The following is a 16,043-nucleotide window of genomic DNA, read 5'->3' on the forward strand; positions in this document are numbered from 1 at the left end:
ATTGTGTGAATCTAAGGGGCTCAATAAATGCAAGGGGAGAGGCAAGGCACACTTTCACCTTTCTCTTCCTGATGCAGCTCCTTACATCTTTCACTGCGCTTCCACAGCTATAAGGAAATTTTGTCTGCCACTGTTTTGGAGCAGGGCATTGGGCCCAGACGGGGAAAACCGACTCCATTTTCTCCCTCTTAGCAGCCAGCAGGAATCCATAGGCACATCCAGCAGCACGTCCAACTGAGGTTGTTGGTTAACAACGAACAGGTTAACAGGTTAACACCAACACTTCAGACTAGGGCTGGGTGGAGGGTGTAAACAGGATTGGTTTGCCATGACTTCTATCCTTTGTTCTAGCTCCAGGGAAGGGATGAAATGAGGATTGGTGTTTGAAAAGACAGGTGCTAATTCCAAGAGAAGTATTGCATCCCCTCCACCATGAACCATATGGGTCTTGGGAAAGGGAGAGAACTGAAGCTGGTGTCAGGATCCATGTGATGTTTTCCTGTCTCAGTGGTTACTGCTTTGGTGAGGATAGATGATTTGGACAAGGCAAGGAAAATATTTGCTTAAACACTCTAAAGGCATTGGCATTTGAAGTCTGTGAGAATCTCCTCTCTTGCAGCGGGGAGTTGTGGTTGTAAACGTATCATAACAAGGGTCCTATGTGTGAGCGCAGGGTGGTAGAGAAAGGTGGCTGATAATGTCTGTTCAGGCATGCCTGAAGATTGTAACGGTGCTATCCTCTTGCAGTATCAGTGCTCTGTGCAACTCCCTGTCATGAAGGACAGAGAAGCAGGTGCAGGTTATGTAGATTTTGGTCATGTCTGTCTGTAAGCTAAGACCAGAGGTTTGCTGTATGCCACTGCTGACGTTGTTCTGATCACACTCGTCCCTGCTGGCCTGATGTATTTTTGTATCAGAAATAGTGTGGCCAGCAGGACAAGGGAAGTGGTCGTCCCCCTGTACTCGGCACTGGTGAGGCCACACCTCGAATACTGTGTGCAGTTTTGGGCCTCTCACTACAAAAAACACATTGAGGTGCTGGAGAGAGTCCAAAGAAGGGCAACGAAGCTGGTGAAGGGTCTGGAGAACAAGTCTTATGAGGAGCGGCTGAGGGAACTGGGGGTGTTTAGCCTGGAGAAAAGTAGGCTGAGGGGAGACCTTATTGCTGTATACAAGTATCTGAAAGGAGGTTGTAGCGAGGTGGGGTCAGTCTTTTCTCCCAGGTAACAAGCGATAGACCGAGAGGAAATGGCCTCAAGTTGCACCAGGGGAGGTTTAGATTGGATATTAGGAAAAATTTCTTCACGGAATCACAGAATCACAGAATCACAGAATCACAGAATCACAGAATGTTAGGGACTGGAAGGGACCTCGAAAGATCATCTAGTCCAATCCCCCTGCCGGAGCAGGATTGCCTAGACCATATCACACAGGAACGCATCCAGGCAGGTTTTGAATGTCTCCAGAGAAGGAGACTCCACAACCTCTCTGGGCAGCCTGTTCCAGTGTTCGGTCACCCTCACCGTAAAGAAGATTTTCCTCATATTTATGCGGAACTTCCTGTGTTCCAGCTTGCACCCATTGCCCCTTGTCCTGTCAAGGGATGTCACTGAGAAGAGCCTGGCTCCATCCTCATGACACTTGCCCTTTACATATTTATAAACATTAATGAGGTCACCCCTCAGTCTCTTCTTCTCTAAGCTAAAGAGACCCAGCTCCCTCAGCCTCTCCTCATAAGGGAGATGTTCCACTCCCTTAATCATCTTCGTGGCTCTGCGCTGGTCTCTCTCTAGCAGTTCCCTGTCCTTCTTGAACTGAGGGCCCCAGAACTGGACACAATATTCCAGATGCGGCCTCACCAGGGCAGAATAGAGGGGGAGGAGAACCTGTCTTGACCTGCTAACCACACCCCTTCTAATACACCCCAGGATGCCATTGGCCTTCTTGGCCACAAGGGCACACTGCTGGCTCATGGTCATCCTGCTGTCCACTAGGACCCCCAGGTCCCTTTCCCCTACGCTGGTCTCCAACAGGTCTGTCCCCAACTTGTACTGGTACATGGGGTTGTTCTTGCCCAGATGCAGGACTCTACACTTGCCCTTGTTATATTTCATTAAATTTCTCCCCGCCCAACTCTCCAGCCTGTCCAGGTCTCTCTGAATGGCTGCGCAGCCTTCTGGTGCGTCAGCCACTCCTCCCAGTTTGGTGTCATCAGCGAACTTGCTGACAGTGCACTCTATTCCCTCATCCAAGTCATTAATGAATATATTGAATAGTACTGGTCCCAGTACCGACCCTTGAGGGACTCCGCTAGACACAGGCCTCCAACTGGACTCTGTGCCATTGACCACCACTCTCTGGCTTCTTTCCTTCAGCCAGTTCTCAATCCACCTCACTACCCAATCATCCAGACCACACTTCCTCAGTTTAGCTGCGAGGATGCTGTGGGAGACCGTGTCAAACGCTTTACTGAAATCGCGATAGACCACATCCACAGCTTTACCATCATCTGTCCACTGGGTTATGTCCTCATAAAAGGCTATCAAGTTGGTTAAGCATGACTTCCCCTTGGTGAAGCGACTGCCCCTAATGATCCCCCTATCCTTGATGTGCCTAGAGACAGCACCAAGGACAAGTTGTTCCATCACCTTTCAGGGATGGAGGTGAGGCTGACCGGTCTATAGTTACCCGGGTCCTCCTTCTTGCCCTTTTTGAAGACTGGAGTGACATTCGCTTTCGTCCAGTCCTCAGGCACCTCTCCCGTTGCCCACGACTTAGCAAAGATGATGGAGAGTGGCCTAGCAATGACTTCCGCCAGCTCCCTCAGCACCCGCGGGTGCATCCCATCAGGGCCCATGGATTTATGGACGTCCAGATTGCTTAATTGGTCCCTGACCCAGCCCTCATCTACCAAGACAGATTCCTCCTCTATCCTGACTTCTTCTGGGGCCTCAGGGGTCCGGGGCTCCTTAGGACAGCCTCTTTATAGATGATCTAGATGTAGGGATTGAGTGCACCCTCAGTAAATTTGCAGATGACACCAAGCTGGGTGGGAGTGTCGATCTGCTGGAGGGTAGGAAGGCCCTACAGAGGGATTTGGACAGGTTAGATAGATGGGCCGAGACCAACGGCATGAGGTTCAACAAGAACAAGTGCCGGGTCTTACACTTCGGCCACAACAACCCCATGCAGCGCTACAGGCTGGGGGAAGAGTGGTTAGAAAGTGGCCCGGTGGAAAGAGACCTGGGGGTGCTGATCGACAGCCGGCTAAACATGAGCCAGCAGTGTGCCCAGGTGGCCAAGAAGGCCAATGGCATCCTGGCCTCTATTAGGAATAGTGTAGCCAGCCGGTCTAGGGAAGTGATCGTCCCTCTGTACTCGACACTGGTGAGGCCGCACCTTGAGTACTGTGTTCAGTTCTGGGCCCCGCACTTCAAGAAAGATGTTGAGGTGTTGGAGCGAGTCCAGAGGAGAGCGACCAAGCTGGTGAAGGGTCTGGAGGGTCTGTCCTACGAGGAACGGCTGAGGGAGCTGGGGTTGTTTAGCCTGGAGAAGAGGAGGCTCCGAGGTGACCTTATTGCAGTCTACAACTACCTGAAGGGAGGTTGTAGAGAAGTGGGAGTTGGCCTCTTCTCCCGGGCAACTAGCGATAGAACAAGAGGACACAGCCTCAAGCTTCGCCAGGGGAGGTTCAGGTTGGAGATCAGGAAGAATTTCTTTTCAGAAAGGGTTATTAGACATTGGAATGGGCTGCCCAGGGAGGCGGTGGAGTCACCATCTCTGGATGTGTTTAAGAAAAGACTGGACATGACACTTAGTGCCATGGTCTAGTTGACATGGTGGTGTCAGGGCAACGGTTGGACTCGATGATCCCTGAAGTCTCTTCCAACCTGGTTGATTCTGTGATTCTGTGTAAAGAAGGCATTCAGTAACTCCGCCTTCTTTTTATCCTCTGTCTCCAGGGCCCCCACCTCATTCATCAGTGGGCCTACATTGCCTCTAGTGTTGGTTTTCTGTTGTCCTTGACCTCTCTTGCAAGGTTTAATTCCAAGGAGGCCTTAGCTTTCCTAGTTGCCTCCCTACATCCTCTGACAACAGACTTATATTCCTCCCAAGTGGCCAGCCCCTCCTTCCATGATCTGTACACCCTCTTCTTCCACTTGAGCTTGCCCAGCAGTTACCTGTTTAACCATGCAGGTCTCCTGGTACCCTTCCTTGACTTCCTACCTGCTGGGATGCTCTGATCTTGAGCTCGGAAGAAGCAGTCCTTGAATGCTAACCAACTATCTTGGGCCCCCTTACCTTCTAGTACCCTGTCCCATGGGATTTCCCCTAGCAATTGCTTGAAAAGGCCAAAGTTGGCCCTCCTGAAGTCCAGGGTTGTGATTCTGCTAGCTATTCTGTTCCTGCCACATGAGATCCTGAACTCTACCATCTCATGGTCACTACAACCAAGGCTGCCCTCAACCTTCACCTCTTCAGCCAGACCCTCCTTGTTAGTGAGGATAAGATCCAGCAGCGCTCCTCTCCTAGTTGGCTCATCCACCATTTGCATCAGAAAGTTATCATCAACGCACTGGAGGAACCTCCTGGACTGAGGATGGCTGGCTGAGTAGGCCTCCCAGCAAATATCAGGGTAGTTGAAATCCCCCACAACAACCAGGCCCTGTAATTGCGAGACTGCTCTCAGCTGCCTGTAGAAGGCCTCATCACCCTCCTCATCCTGATCCAGTGGCCTGTAATAGACACCCACAACAGTATCACCCCTGCCAGCCTGCCCCCTAATTCGCTCCCACACACTCTCAACTCGCTCCTGATCCGCCCCTGGACAGAACTCAATACATTCTAAGGGTTATCAAGCATTGGAACAGGCTGCCCAGGGAAGTCGTGGAGTCACCATCCCTGGAGGTATTTAAAAGATGAGTAGATACAGTGCTTAGGGATATTGTTTAGGGATATTGTTTAGTGATTGACTAGGTAGTGTTAGGTTAATGTTTGGACTCGATGATCTTAAAGGTCCTTTCCAACCAAAATGATTCTGTGATTCTGTGATGTTGCTGACCGGCATATATGTCAGCCCTGAGTGCCCTGCAGCTGTGTCAGTTGCAGGTAGCTAATCTTCTGTCAGGAGCTAATCACAAATGTTGGGGCTCCAGTAACTGGGTCACAACTGAGCGATGAGCAGCCCATGCAAATGGACAGATGTGGATGCAAGTGTCACTCTGAGTCTGTCCTGTCCCAGGAGCAGGATCCTTTGAGAGAAAAGAGCCTCTTACCCTTCTTGCACACACATTCTGCATCCCAGCAGCTGCACTGGACAAATCACATGTCTTTAAGATGCTGTTGTGTCATTTGTCTCCCCTCCCACCAATTTCCTTTTCTTCCCTCTCTTCTGCTCCAGACTGTCTTCATTGTCATTACCGTGCACAGCTCTGCCCCAGAGCCCAGAAGCACTGCACAAGCAGAACAGATCCCTGTCCTTCCCAATCTTTCTTGTCCTCAGCCTTCATGACTGTCCTAAAACCCTTCCCAAGCTTTCTGGATTCTTGTTTTCCTCCTTTCTTTTATTTTCCTTTTCCCAGTTGCCCCCTTCTTTGTACCCTGATTGCCTCTTTCAGTAGAGTGGAGTTAGGATTCACCCAACTCCGCAGCGCTGCCTGGAGCCTTGGGCCTATATGAACACCCTTGATGTGTAGCTTATGTGTACATGGCTTGATCTCCAAGCACCAGTGCTCTACTCATGCTGTTCCATCATACTTTTGAATCCAGACAGGTTCCCTGTCTTCTCTGGGGACTCTAGATCATCTTTGAAATTGTCTCTAATTACACTGTGGCTTTGATACCAGTCCAGCCTCTGTTCTCATCTGCTCTTCCAAACAACTCTGCTCAAAGGACAGTGCCAGCCTCCCACTTTTAGCAGCACAATTCCTCATTAACCCCTTGTTTGACGGCATGTTTTTTTTTAGAAAAATTTATTTCATATTAATTGTCTAAATGAGATAGGTAACATCACAGGATATAATGCAGAAAACAGATCCATTTCTACACAATTCTCATGTTTTCTGAGTGCACATTACAAACATGAGTGCAGGCTTTTATTGTTTTCCAGCAAGCTAATTTAGCCTTTTGCTTATCCAGATTGCTCTATGTGATAGATAATTATGTGGAAGATTTATTTTTATGCCAGCAAGCAGTGAAGATGAACAAATGTCTTGTGTTCAGTTTTGAGTATTGCTTGAGTATTGTACTGTTGTTAAATACTGGAAAAGGGTTCCAGGAAAGTACTCGCACAAGGCAGGTTAGAATGAGCTGCAGCAGAAGGTAGAAAAAGGGGAGAAAGACTATAGGAATGGGACTAAATGATGACTACATTGTGGTTTTCCCTCTTCTGGCCAACAGTGAAAAAAGTATCTCCCAGCAGTGGCTGATAAACTGCAGGATGAGGTTGTGTTAACATGGTAGAAGCATACCGAAGAGTCTCCAGGTTAGAAGGGGGAGAAGACATTTTTTTTAGTTGTTCCTTTCCAGATTTTTTTCACCCTTTTTATTTTTTTTTTTGCTTTTTATTTTTAAAAGGGCTAGGCTTTTTGTAAGGAAAGTTCAAATTTTTCCATTAACCAGACACCATTGAAACAACACTTTTATCATCAATTATACCCAAAGAAGTTCATGGTCTGTGAGTGACTGCGATATTTCTAATACCCACTCTTGTTATGTAAACTACTCTTTGTATTTTTATTTTAAATGGGGGAAAATCAGAAAAGATTGATGATTTATTTTTTATTTCAAGTGGATTGATGTGGTTTAGAGGTGTGTAATACATTGTGCAAAAAAAAAGCTCATATCTCTTTCCAGGTCTTAATACAGCTGCACGTCTATAGGTGTTGATTTCTTACGTGGAATGATGTATGGTAATTTGTACTGCAATAGATTTGATCATTAGATGCAGCGTATTTTATGCTTCTACTGTATTTTAATAGATCAGACAAACTGCCCCTGTATTCTGTTGAAAACATTTTACAGTTAGAACTCATTTCTGGAACTACTTTTTTTTGGAAGTAATTTAAGCTTGCACAAAAGTGGAGAGGAAAAAAATAACAGATTTTGCTGAAACTATCCAAAAAGCTTTACTTCTGGCCAAAGTGCAAACATGGGGTCTGTTTGAGGGAATTAGAGGAAAGTATGGGAAGAGAGAGATGGTAATGCCAGCAGCATTCCCCTAGGTTCAGTAAGGATTTTATCTTAATTGTTGACAGACCTTTTTGTATAGCAGCACTAGAGTTACAAGGCAGACCTGCTTCCTCTTGCCAGTGGAAGAACTTGTGAAGCAAAGCCCGCTATAATCTTTCACAAGCAGTCTTCCTTCTGTACGCATTTTTAAGTGGAGTGTTCAGGTTCTGCATGCTATGCCAAAGTAAGTGATGGCGCATGTGATTCCATAGACAGCCAGTTAGATAACACTATAGGTTTCTGGATTGTCTAAGAGGTGCACATTGACGTAGAGAGGTCTGCATTGTCCTGCTGTGCTGTGGAAGAGTTTTGCTACTTGTACAGGTCTTACAAGGGTGCTGCCTACTGGCTAAACCTTCACAGAGTCACGAGATAGTTGAGGCTGACAGGCATCTCTGGATAACATCTGATCCACCCCCCTGCTCAGGGCAAGGTCATATAGAGCAGTTTTCCTAGGACTAAGTCTGGTCAGGTTCTGAGTATCTGCAAGGATGGAGACTCCAGAACCTCTCTGGGCAACCTATTCTAGTGTTTAACCAGTCTCACAGTAAAGCAGCTCTTTCTTATGTTTAAGTGGGGTTTCCTGTATATCAATTTGTGTTCGTTGCCTCTTGCCCTTTCATGGGGCACCATGGATAAAAGTTCTGCTCCATCTATTTTACTACCTCCTATCAGGTATTTATACATCAGTTATACCGCCCTGAGCCTTCTCTTCTTCAGGCTGAGCAGTCCCAACTCTCTGAGCCTCTCCTCGTATGACGTATGCTCTAATTGTTCATCATCATTGTGACCCTTTGCTGGACTCTCTCCAGTATATCCACATCTCTCTTGAACTGGGGAGCCCAGAGCTAGACACTGGACCCAGATGTATGTCACCAGGGCTGAGGAGAAGGGAAGGATCACCTCCCTCAATCTACTGGCAACGCTGCTCCTAATGCAGCCCAGGAGGCCATTGGCCTTCTTTGCCACAAGGGCACGTTGCTGTCTCAAGGTCAATTTGATGTCCACCAGGACACCACAACCTTTTCTGCCAAGATGCTCTTCAGCCAGTTGGTGCCCAGCGTATCGTGCTGCCTGGAGCTATTCCTGCCCAGGTGCAGGACTTGATTTGCTGAACTTCGTAAGCCAAGGTTCCGTCATCATAAATCCATACTGACCAGTCCCAATCATCAGTTTATCCCTAGCACTTTTGGAAATGGTTTGCCCTTCTTGAAGACAGGAGTGATAGTTGCTTTCTTCCAGTCCTCAGGGACCTTCCCAATTGCCATGGCCTTTTAAAGATAACCAGGAGTGGCCTCGGAGTGACATTGGCAAGCTCCCACAGTTCCTGTGGATGTGTCCTATCAGAACTTGTGCATGTCTGGTCTGTTTGAATGTTGCTTAACCGAATCCTTCTTCACCCAGGGTGAACCTTCTTTGCCCTGGACTTTCCCTCTAGTCATAGGAACCTGAGATTCCTGAAGGCTGGTTTTACCAGTAAAGAAGGTGACAATGGCACTTTTCCATATTCTTTGTCACCAGGTCTCCTGCCCCCTTCGACGCTGGGCTGACATTTATCTAGTCTACATTTTACTGCTGAGGTATGAGTAGAAGCATTCCTTGTTTCCCTTGATGTTTCTCACCAGATTCAACTCTAGATGGACTTTTCTTCTGCATGGTCACTTTTATTCTAGCATGAGCATGGTTTGGTTTTTTAGCGTATTGATGGTTTCTGTTGACGGGGTGAAAGAATAAGAGAAAAAAAAAAGAGTGGCGTGGGTTTTTATGCAGGAGGAAGCATACTTAGTGGCATGAGATCCTGACTTTATTATGACAGGTGAGGCCTCAGGTGAAGCCAGAGTTTCTAGGAGCCAAGTTTAAATTCTCTCCAGTCTCTCCTGCCTCTTTGAACAGCTGAGAAACTTCAGAAGTGCCAGCTCATGAGTAAGAGGTATAGAGGGATCTAAGATGCCTTATACCCCTGTGGACGAAATGACTGAGTTCACTGAGAGACCCTGGCTGACGTGACAATTTCAGAAGTTGGTGCTCTTAATCTTGTAAACGCTGGCAAATTCCATTTTCTCTCAGCTCTTTTTTCTTTGCTTTCCTGAAAAAAGCGTCCTTCTGAGGCTTTAAAGTATAGTGGATGTTGGCAAACCTCTATTAATACTAAGAAAAGAAGGGTAATGGTGGAAACCTCTTCAGCTACCATTACTTCTAATTACTAAAGGAAATAATGAATGTGTTTATTTAGCATTACTCAGACTGTATGTATTCAAACCTCTAGGAACTGGCTGTTTTTTTCCCAGTCTTTACTCCACCACCCCCTGCAAGACCTCCCAGAAACAAGAATTGTTATGAGCAGCTTGATGAAGCGATATCTGAATTACCAATTCAGCTAAGAGCTCCAGATTTTAGTTGTCTTCCTCCCAGCATCCGAGTCAACTGATAATTGCTAAACTAAAATTAACTTTCGGATGGTTGATGCTGATCCAACAACATGCAGAAGAAGGATTTGGACATCGTTGTATAAGCATAATTGACCCTGTCTGAGCTGAAGATGGTTGTGTAACCTATTGTCTTAGCCATCTGGACAAGGAAAAGAGAGAACATTCTACCACCTATGATTACCCCAGAGTCTGCCATAGTCTACCAAATGACTTCCTCCAACTTCTCTAGGTTTTGAGGCAGTCCTTGGGATGTGGGGGCTTGATCAGTTATGTGTCCACCTCATGTGCCAAGTGCATTGGATCCACAGGCATGTCTGATGCCTTTTCCCTTGCCTCTTACATCATAAAAAGCAAAAAGAAAAGAATAGATTTCCAGGGGAAACTGGAATTGTGCTGAGTCTCTGTCCTGAATTGTGTGTTAGGTGGTGGTGTTTCCACGTTGAGCTGTTTGCTGTTACTTCTTGAAATTTGCTGTTCCATCTGGCATTTTTGCATGGGAAGTTGTGAAAGAGGAACAAGATCTATTGTCTCTGGAAAAGAAAAGATTGGAGAAAGGCCTTCTCACCAGTACTTGTAAAAATAATTAACAGTGCTAAGCCCAGGATGTCTCTGTCCATTTCATGTAGGTGTTTATACCTGTAAAACAAAACCAAACAAAAACCTGCCATCGGAATATGAAAGTTGCCCAGATAAAGGGAATATCAATTTGCCCTTGAAATTCAGCAGGAATTCAGAACCCAGCATGGAAACTTTGAGCCATCAGCACACATGGGACTGGAGATGTGGGGTGTGCACAGGGAATGTAAATTTATCTATTCCTTATATAAAGGATTTGAAATGTGTAATGAGGAAGTTAATGAAAAATCCATAAGAAGCTGAATCTTGGCAGATCCTGGAAGAGGACAAAAATGGGGGATGCGGGGAGCAGGAACATAACGTAATGATAAAGCAGATTAAATGAATCTTGTGGGGCTGCCTCACTTCTCCCTAGGCACAACGGGCTTGCTGATTGCCTGCTTACTACTTCTGTCTCTGGAATGCATCATCATTTTAGCCTCTTTGGGTGGGAGGAAAGGCTGAGTCCCTGAAGGTGTGCCTGTACCTCTGTAATCTGAGAATGCCAGATACCCAGCAGGTTTGAGACTGTTTTCCTTAGTAACCTCTTTGTGTCTGCAGAATGCTAATGACAGGGTTTATTAGAACAACAACCCCCAAAGGAGATTGGAGGCAGGATCCACATCCAAAGCCCCACAGTTCACATGAAGGGCACTCCTCCTGACATCTCTGACACATGGAATGAGGAAAGCTTTGCATTTCTGCATTAGAGGCAGAAACCTTTGTTTCAATGTATTAGTGCAACTGTCAAAATCAGCCAGGTCAAACAACCATGTGCTGTTTCTGCTGAGGTGCTGACAAACTGGTGACCATCAGCTTCTTATTGGTGCTGGGATTTACCCATTGCTACCTTTATTGGGCAGCTACCATAGGAAAACTGTGATCTTGTAACATATGTTTTAAGCTGGTGGCATTTCAAGTCCTTACTACCTTTTTTCTGGAAAGGAAACAGTGGTGTGGAATGGGAGCAGGTCCAGTGGCAGAGGTGGCTGTGAGTACTGCAGCTCAGTCATAGCACTGGTATTTCCTTCCCATACTGGTAGCATAATGCTGGCTGCTAGCGTAGTCACCTACATGAGGGTCTCCTTGCCTAATGACCCTAGGGCTTCAACGGTAGAAACCTCTCAGTAAATGCCAGTGCAGATGGAGCCCCAGTGGCTAAGGCTGCCTGAACAGAAGCTGTTTCTTTTAACTCGTTTTTTACAAAATAAGTGATATGGGATTGTAAACTTTTTCCTTATGCTAACTTTGCTATAAATTTGGCCTTATAATCACTGGAAAACTTTTTTCTAGCTTCAATTTGTGTAGTTATCAGGAGGTTTTACTTTGCCCAAGGTAAAAATGGGAATCCTCGGGACTAAAACATACTCAGGTTATACATTTAAGAGACGCATTTTTTGACAGAACCTGGTAGATAAGAGTGTCGTGCTGTCTTTCACAAGAAAAATGCATTCATTTTGGCTCATGTGAATTGTAACTTCATATGGTTCTTTTCTGTGGTATTATGTAATTTTTCCCATGTTGTGCAAGGCCTTCATCATCAACTGTTTTGAGAAGGATTTCATGTTTACATGATTCTGTTACAAACAAACGTGTAAAATAAATCCTAGTAATTCTATATAGGTGAGTTAATTGGCAAAGCACATCACTTTTAAAGAAATGGAAGGTTATTTTTTGTTTCCTCCTGAGTGAATGCAGGTTTGAGACACTTCAAGTCTCTCCATGTCTAGTGAAAATACTTTCTTGGGCATAGAGAATGCCACTGTTTCACAGTCCTGACCACCAGATTTTCCCCTTTGGTTTGAGACTGGTGAAGTATGATCCACTAAAATTTTATACTAAAAAAGAGATGTGAAGGGAATCATGTTTTTTGAAGACAAACACTTGTCCTGGCCTCAGTATTAAAACCCCAAGTCCAATGTTTATGGAGTAATATTTCATCTTACAGGTAATCGTAGGAAGGAATATGTTTGGAAGTCTACTGTCTCAAAAAGATTGAAGAGCATGAGAGGGTTGTTTGCAGAGGATTTGACCTACATGTATGCAGAAGTAGTGTAATGCAACATTCCTTATACTCCTGCACTTAACGTGAATTTGGAGAATCTTTAGGTTGACTTACAATACCCCTACGGATGCCCCCATCCCCTTCAGTTTTTGTCATTTCCTTCTTCCAGCAGCATTAAATTTGTGAGAGTACCATGCTCTCAGTCCTTTGGTTTGTGTTCTGGTACCTGAGCTTTTCCTGACTTGGAAATACTGTTAGAAGGAAGAAGATTTTATTAGGTTTAGTGTTACATGTTTTCTGTTTGAGAAACTGTTTTAACTGACGTGACAAATCAGGAATCCCAGCTACTTTATCAATGACCGCTATTTTCCATATGTTGTTTGGATTATCTAGTGTAACTGCACTTCCTCCCTCTGATTCTGGGAGAAGTGAGGTGCAAGCTCACTTCACCTGGGTGCACAGTGCTCATGCCTGAAAGCAGTGTCTTCCTCTTGAACAGTGTGTGCAGAAAGCATGCATCTAAAGGAAACTGATCTGTAACTTATTTGATCACATCACTTTCCTTCTTTTGCTTTGGATCATGTTAAATATTTTGTCTATCTTTTTTTCCTCCATAATTTTACTAACTGGGTTAAAACGACTCTGTGTTCTGCATCCCAGCATGTATAACTGGGTATATGCGTGAGGCAAATTCATGAAATTTGCCCCTGGATTTCTGAGCATCAAGTACAGGTTTCTTCAAGGGTATTCAGCTGGGAATGTTTGCTACTGCAGGTGTTGTCAGCCCATATAGGAAGTCCCCTGTAGTTTTGCACAAGCTCTTTTGCAAACAAAGTTTGGTAGTAACTTGGTTACGTGAAGCTGAGGGCTCTCTCTGTGCTTGCTATGATATGGCTGCCTCCAATATGGCTTGCCAAGCTCTGCCAGTAAGACCTGGTTAGGGTTATCTTTCTCCGCTCACTTAGTACTATATGGGAGCAGAGCGAGGTCATTTTGTGATATGTGTGAAAAAAGGACTTTGCCTGTCACTCACAGAGCATGAGCTGTCCCTTGTCCTTGTGCCAAAAGGTTAAACTAAGTAGAGATTTGGGGATAGGGAGAAGCATCCTTTTCTTTCCACAGGTTTGCTTCTCTTTCACTCATTTCAGCTCCTTTCAGGGAATAACAGACTGTGGAGTGGGATGAAGAAAATTCCTCTGTAAGGGTTCTTGCCTGTGGGGACACTGTGGGTGGGGGTACCACAGGAGTACTTTCTTGTGTCTCCATTCTTAGTCATTGTGTCCCAAGAGCTGTGTCTTCCAGGAGCTCATTATAGCTTCATCAGGTACCTGATGTCAATAAGAATCACTTTGTCCACCTCATGGCCTGATGAATGCTAAAGTGATCTGGACCTGTAGGAAGTCTGTTTTGCAGTTTGGCTTCCATCCAATGACATGATTTAATACAGTACTCTATATTCTCCAGGTTATTGGCCGGGTGTGCCACACGCTGAACTTTCAGCTCTTCACTGCAGATACCTGTGGGACTGACTTGGGCCATGCATGTCCCTGCTCTCCAGGCCATCACGAATTCTGCTTTGCTTGTGTTTGCATCCTTTGAGGGAGCACTGGCAGTTTTGAACCCTTCTTCATGCATTTATTGGCTCACAGACTGATATTGAAGGATACGTTGATTACTGAAAGAGCAGGAGAAGAACCCTGCCATGGGAGGAGTATAGAGAGGGATGAGCTGTCCTTTGTACCTCACAGTTAAGTGATAATTTTTTCTGAAGTTTCTCTTTTTTTTTTTGTTCATGGGTAGCATAGTCAGCAGCCTCATGTCATGCCTTTTTTACAGGCCAATAACTCTAATCCTGTCACCTACAGGTGTCCTGTTCACACTTCTGGGGTATGTTATGTGAATTTATATATACAATTATTGGAAGCAGTCTAAGAAGAATGATAGCAGATGGTCATTGCCATGGGCATTTCAAGGAAGTTGCTAAAATAATTGTGATCTGTACCTCTAAAACATTCTTCAAAATATTTATTTCAGTGACCATAGAGACTCTGGCACCAAAAGCCCATCTGAGCACTCCCAGCCCGGTCAAAGATAAACATCCTGCTTTATGATGTGCCCAGTGTCTAGAATAGTTTGTGCCATTTTGTGGTTGTACTGTTATGATCAGGTGTTGTAGCTGTTCCCTCCACTTCTTGGAGGTCAGCAGTCCAGATCAGGTTTCCTAAGAAACATTTTTGTTTCTTTACACGTACATCCAGTGATTCATTGTCTTGGGATATTTGTAGATGGTGAGGCCGTGGAATGTTTCTGGGTCAGATGGGAAATGCCATCTTTCTACTAAGGAAAACACAGCAGACATAAAGAATTATGTGGGCTTGAGAGTTTTCTTTTACATGACGCTAAGTGAAAGTCAAGGAAATTGGTGTATCAGCTTGGAATCATGGATTTAGTTGAAATTCAGAGAGGAACATAGCTTTCTTCAGTCTTACAATCTTGCTTTATATGAAAAATAAAAATTCACAAACAGAAGCAGAACTTCTGTGGTGCAGTATTTCCTTGTTGATTTTGCTAGATGCAGAAAATTTTCAGTCTTGCAATGGCTCAAATTTGGGTTCAGGAGCCTCTGCTGAAACCCACAGTCCTAGCACAGTTACCTAGAGGAAAACACCTCTGTGTGCACTGGCAGTAAAAGCTGCAAGCAGGAGACATGGATTTCATGGCGATACTAGTAGCCTGTATTCTGCAGGATTGGGTATTACTACTGAGGAAGGCCAGGAGTGCTCAATGCATGTCCAAGCACATGGACTAGTCTGCAAGTGCACATTAGTCAAACAGTATTGTTGTTTGTGCGTATTGCCTGTTGCGGTCCCTGCATGCCATCTCCTTTCAGTACAGATTAAAGGGTGGGGTTTTATTTACTCTTTCAGTAGAGTGCATGGCTGAGCTGGTGCACACAACAGCTGCTTAGTTTCTCTTTGAGCTTGAACACAGAAGAATAGAGAGTCATGGCTCCCCACCCCCTGCCAGAGTAAACTGACCTCTCAGAGGCATCTCTTCACCTAGTGGTGTGAGGATAATGCAGAGCTCAGTAGAGAAAGAAAAGAGTAGGCTTTCTGATGGGACAGGGCCTGCGGCTTTTCTTTTGGGGGGCATTCAAGTGTGTTAGGCTAAAATAGAAAACAGGTGAAAGAGCCTTACTCCTTGTCATGTGACTTTGAGCTAAGTCTCCCTTGCAGCATAGCTGCTTGATTTTAAACCTTGGAGAGTGAATCTTTCTCATGTTTCTTACAGCTACTTTTAGTGATCAGGTCTCTCACACACCACCAAACTCTTTTTGTGATGGCTCCGAGAAAACAGCCAAAAGTGCTGACTCTAGAGAGGCTCCTGGTAGCATCCTGTACCTCAAACCCTCACCTTTCTGTCTTTTTTTCATTTTGCACCTAGTTCAGGTTGATCCTGTAGGTCCTCTGGGCCCCAGACCAGCTCTGTCTTATGGGGCACACATGGCCCACCTTTTGGATAGCAAACACTGACATCTCCTAATCCTTTTATGTACCTAGCCTGAGTGGCTCCTGATTGATCACATCTTGTGAACAATCTAATATCACATGCCTGTTTGTATTTGTATGCATCTGTTTTACACATATCTGTCCATTTGGTCTGTTCTCTTTTGCACAATATTAGCACACCATTTTTCTTTCACATGCAGACATAACTCATTGCATTGGCAATGAGCAAAGGCTCCCTGGGAAGGCCTGTACATG

General features: G+C 45.2%; 1 protein-coding gene across 2 annotated transcripts in view; it reads left to right on the forward strand.

The window, feature by feature from the left end:
- The window catches only part of TRABD2A (TraB domain containing 2A), a 96,716-nt gene that overhangs the window by 67,529 nt on the left and 13,144 nt on the right, over window positions 1-16,043 (forward strand). The window lies entirely within an intron of this gene.

This window comes from Nyctibius grandis, chromosome Z (genome assembly GCF_013368605.1).
Source record: "Nyctibius grandis isolate bNycGra1 chromosome Z, bNycGra1.pri, whole genome shotgun sequence".
Taxonomy (NCBI): Eukaryota; Metazoa; Chordata; class Aves; order Nyctibiiformes; family Nyctibiidae; genus Nyctibius; species Nyctibius grandis.